Source organism: Empidonax traillii, unplaced genomic scaffold (assembly GCF_003031625.1).
Source record: "Empidonax traillii isolate 1590-97213 ecotype Southwest subspecies unplaced genomic scaffold, ASM303162v1 scaffold172:size1107868, whole genome shotgun sequence".
NCBI lineage: Eukaryota > Metazoa > Chordata > Aves > Passeriformes > Tyrannidae > Empidonax > Empidonax traillii.
The window spans coordinates 1085628-1090693 of record NW_020955365.1 but is presented as its reverse complement, the minus strand read 5'-3'; the positions used below and the strand labels follow the sequence as shown (position 1 = coordinate 1090693).

The 5066-nt window shown below is 39.4% G+C and overlaps 1 protein-coding gene across 1 annotated transcript in view; it reads left to right on the top strand.

Moving 5' to 3' along the window:
* The window catches only part of LOC114058443 (histone H2B 8-like), a 6952-nt gene extending 4945 nt beyond the window's left edge, over positions 1-2007 (top strand). Inside the window, exon 3 of the mRNA XM_027885805.1 lies at positions 629-2007. The gene's annotated coding sequence lies outside the window, so the exon portion shown is untranslated. The remainder of the gene's footprint in view (positions 1-628) is intronic.
* Positions 2008-5066: the final 3059 nt, after the last annotated feature.

Sequence of the window (5066 nt, the reverse complement as noted above, 5' to 3'; positions counted from 1 at the left end):
GCTAAAATACAAGTGGGATTGCAGCAATGAGTCTTAGTGAAAACAAACTCATTTCCTGTTACTGTCTGTCATAGACAAAGATCTATTTATTTATCTGAACCTGTTTATATATGCTTATAATAAAAAAATCTAATAAAGCAAGTAAAAGTAAGCAAGTAGTCAGAATACTTACATTTCAGCAGACATTTGTGTTAAAAATTATGTGCCTTTTTTTTTTCCATGTTCAAGGTATAAATTATTTTTGAGGAGTAAGATGGGGAAACAGGTTTTATTTTCCTTAATCTCTCTCATTTTTCATCTAATCTTGTTGAGATCTCAGACTGTTTCAATTAATAAGGTATTATTGGGACTCATTCAGATAGTTGCATGCTTGAATTGTAAAAAAAAAAAACTTAACACTCCCATCAGCTGAGAAAAAAAGAAATGTGCAGTGATCTTTTCTTCAGGAAGGGAGAGAGCTCATATAAACCCTAAATTATAATGTCTAAGTCTGAAGTAGTTTTTGGGGTGTATTATGAAAGGGTGTAATTTACACACAGGTGACTTAGTGCAAGACTCGAAGTGAGAATAGAAGTGGAAGTTCCTCTTGTGCCAGCAAGGTTTAGCTGCATTTCTGTGCTTTTTTCAGGACAGCCTGAGATAAATGGATGCTGCCAAGCAGAAGCCGGATGTGAGCAAGGCCTGTGTGCTGACCAGCCAGGCATTGACTTGCAAATTGCTGTTGTTACTCAGGTAAGCTGCTTTTACAGGTGATCCTGGATGCTCAGCAACATACTTGGCTAAGACTGTTCTGGGCTCTTTAGCCATCCTCCATGGATGAACTGACTCAAATTCAAATCACTGCTTGGAAAAATGTACTTCCTGACCATCCAGTGGCTAAGATAGAACATAGCTACTGAGATCCTGGTGAAATATTTCTTCATATCAGAAATACGTAAGAGAAGATCTGATGAAAGCATCTTTCTAGAACAAAAATATTTGAATCAGTCCAGCCCGGCACCGATTAGTTTCTGAAAAAATCTGAATAGATATATCCATATGAAAAAGAGATGAGATTTTCATTTCAATTACCTATTGTAGTGCACATATTTTGTAAAGGTGATATGATGGTGGTTTCCATTCAAGTCAGTATGCAAAGATAGTTCCTTAACATGTTTTCATTTGCAAATCCATCGTATGGAATCACCTGTTGGTTACAGTCTTCAATAATCACAAAGCACTGAAGTCTGAGCTTAGCCAGCCTCAGCTCTCCTGTAAACCTGGCCAGTACTACCCTGCTGCATCGCCTCTCTCTTCTTTCCTACTTTCGATTCATGTTGTATCCTCAAGCTGGTTATAAGCAGGTTTCAGATTGCAGATGTGCAAACATAATTGTCACAATAGTATGAACATTTGTTATGATTCTTATTATGTATCAGAAAGTACTTAGTCAGATACTATTGTCATGGATTTAATTACACTGACCACAACAACAGGGTCTGACCCTAAGATCCTGCTAATTAATGCACTCTTCCAAGGGAAGGTTTCTGATTTGTCTTTCATTAGTTCTCAGCTTACAACTTGAGCTGGGTGGATCTGGAAAGTGACCACTAAACCAGAAATTAACCCTCAATCACACATGCATCACCCAGCATTCCACTCAAGTCCATCACTTGTTCCTGGTCAGTTATCTCTTGATTTTATTTTTTTTTTAATTGCTTTTAAATGCTGTATGGGTGGCCTTCGTCTGACATTATCTCAGTCCTTGAAATTTTTCTTTAGTTCTTCCTTAACTTTTTCATTCTCCTCGTGGCTAGTTGCATGTTAGCAACATTAGTTTCTTAACAAAAATCTTTCTTTTTTCAGCCCTTGTGGCCTATGCAACAACCACATCAGCTATTCGTGCTAAGCTACTAGTACTTCAGGATGCTATGGAGAAAGAAGAATACATTTAATAAAATTTCCTCTGTAAGACCATGAAGGAGCAGAAAATGGAAAGCTCTGTTCTCAGGAAAGCTGATGGAGCACTGAAAGGGATTAGTAATAAAAAGACAACAAATTAGAGGAACAAAATATATAAAAACAATGTAAACCAATTTTTAATTAAAACCATTTATACATAAAAACCGTAAACCCACCTGGTTGGTGTGCCGCAATGATGCAATGGGTTCAATGCTGCAATGATGGATAGGGTTCAGAGAAACAAATCCTAGAGCTCCAGGGACATGGGGGCTGCATACCCCAACCTTGCTATTTCCACACTGTTCTCACCTGTGCCACCCACAGCGCCCTGCACCTCAGTCTAAAGCTGCTTTTAGGTTTGGTTTCAGGTTCAAAGAGCCACAAAGCCTGGATCTCCAGGGACACTGATACTGCAAAAGGCACGACAAGGGGAGCGTAGCATTGCCCCAGCATTGCTCTCTCCTCACCTTTCACATCTGGACCACCCATTACGTTTTGGGTCAGCATAAGGGTTCAGAGAGCCACAGAGCCTAGAGCTCCATGGACAGTGAGGCTGCAAAAGACATGCCAAGAAGAGCATGGCACTGCCTCAACACAGCCCCTTCCACATCTTTCCCATCTAGGCCATCCATGGTGCTGGGCACCTCAACCTTAGCCCACGACTACCTTTAGGGTTAGGGTTAGGGTAAGGTTTCAGAGTCATAAACCTAGACTTGCAGGGACATTGGGGCTACAAAGAGCTTGCCAAGAGGAGCACAGCACTGCCCCAACACTGCTCCCTCCACACTTTTCTCATGTAGGCCACCCATGGTGCTTTTTCAAGTTTTCGTGTATTGACATCATATGGCTTCAATTTCATTTCTGTCTTTCACACTTTTTATCCCTACTTTCTACTTCCTACCCTTCCCCAAGACAACATATTTCTGAAGATCTCCTTCATATGCATGCCTTCCCCATACCATGAATATTTGATACATTTATGACATTTCCTTTCTGTCTGCACCTGGATTTTCGATCTGTATATTATTACAAGCACAGCACTGACCCATCAGTGTAAGAGTCTTATCTGACTGGAGGATGACACACACATGTTAATGGATCAATCACTGTTGTAGAAGACTCTAGATTGGATGTAGGAATCAAATAGAAGATTAACTAATTGAGTTTATAAGAATGTGACTAAGCAGAACACCAGAGGGCCTCATGTTAAGGAAAAATAAAAATCAAATGCACCATGACACATCCCTAAATGCTGTAGTCACAGTTCCAAAATAGGCAGTTGCCTAAGTTATAAAATAGATCCTATCAGTAGATTTACACAGTTTCGTAAAAGAAGGCTGAAGAATTTTGAACAAAGTTATTTGGTGAAGAGGGAAATGGAAAAAGAGCTAAAAGATAACAACAGCTTGCAAGCAAACAAGCAAACAAACAAAACAAACCCTAGCAAAATTAACTGAAACCAAACCTATTGTCTTATGTTTATGTGTTCAGAAAAAAGGAATTTAGACAAATCTATCTATCTTGTAAAAAGATAGTGAATTCCTTTTTGCACATGTATCTACTACACTTTTGAGGGGATAAGGGAGAGAAGGTAAAGGGAAAGAACTAGATAAATTTCTTACCCTGAAATGTGTGAGGCATTATGTTTAATAAAAAAGAAGGATACAGGGAGATGGGGTTGTTTTTACTGAAACACTTCTCTTTTTTCTTATACAAAATTATGTCAGTGAAAATGTTTTATAATGCTTATATTTCATAATGCTTTGAGTTTGCAGAATATGAAGACTAAATGCAAATTAAAACAGAAATCACATCAAAACAAAGTCCTTAAAAAGTTCTTTAGAAAATTCTCATTTTCACACCGTTTGAAGACTTTATGATTATTTCAATATTGCTCTATTAAATAAAAAGATAAATTATCTTTAGATTAAAAAATCAATAAAATTTGTGGAAAATTGTGCCATTAAAAAGATGAAAGGGAAAATGCCGCAAACATTTTTTTTTAATTTAAAATTTTGTTTAATCTCAGTATAAACTAGTAATAGTTTCTGTGTCAGGAAATAAAGTTTATTAGTTTGAGCAGTCTACCTTAATCCAGGAAAATTCATAATGGTACAACAATTATCTGTATTTTAGTGTTGACAGCTAAAAATATGAGTCACATTCCTATTTTAAATGGCACGTGTTTAGCAAGGGATAACTCAAATACTAGTGTAATAGAGAACTGTAGTAGGCTTTCATTTCCATTATGGACAGAGTCTCATAATTCCCCAGTAGGAAGCATTCCCAGAAAAAGCTATTGTAACCTGTGGTGCCCTCCTTAACTGTCTGTCCTCTTAGAAGAATTCTTTAGGCTCTCAGCTATCCTGGAAATGGCCAAAAATATGCTTGATGGGTAAACGGTATGACAGATAAATATTTACGTGTTTTCATGTGTGTGTGTGTGTATGTGTTGCGAGGGAAAAAAAACAAACCAACCAACCAAACCCCAAAGAAAAAAACAAGCCAAAACCACAGAACTTTTCACGTTTAAATCCCGAGGAAGGAAGTTCTACGTTGCTTAAAAAAAAAAAAAAAAAAAAAAAAAGAGAGAGAGAAAAAAACCCAAACAAACAAATCCTCTCCCTGTTCTTACCATGCGGCTTGAGGGTTTCCTCCCCCTCCCCTTTCAAGCAGGACTTAATGACGAACTTACTTTACTCTGTTATTTAACTTAGTAGCAGTAACTGAGTAGAAGCACTTAGTAACAGAAAAAAGCTGTGGGTTGAGGAGGGCAAGGCTGAGATTATATAAATATACCCGAGAAAGGTCTCCATGAAGGTGAATATTAATAACAAAAAAATTAAAAAGCAACACTGAAAGCGTCCAAAGCATAAGCGCACGCCGGGATGAGAGGGCGGAGAGCTGCGCCGGGGCGGGAGCGCCGAGCGTGGCCCCGCATTGGTCGGATTTTGCCGCAGACCCGCGGGGAGGGACGGGGAAGGGAGCGCCGCAGCCCCCGCTCCTGGTACCGGCGGAGACCCAGCGCGGCCGCGGAACTGTCACCCGCGGAAGTGTCACCCGCAGAACTGTCACCCGCGCAGGGGCGCGGCCGGGACGGGCCAGGAAAGCAGCAAAGGGATGAG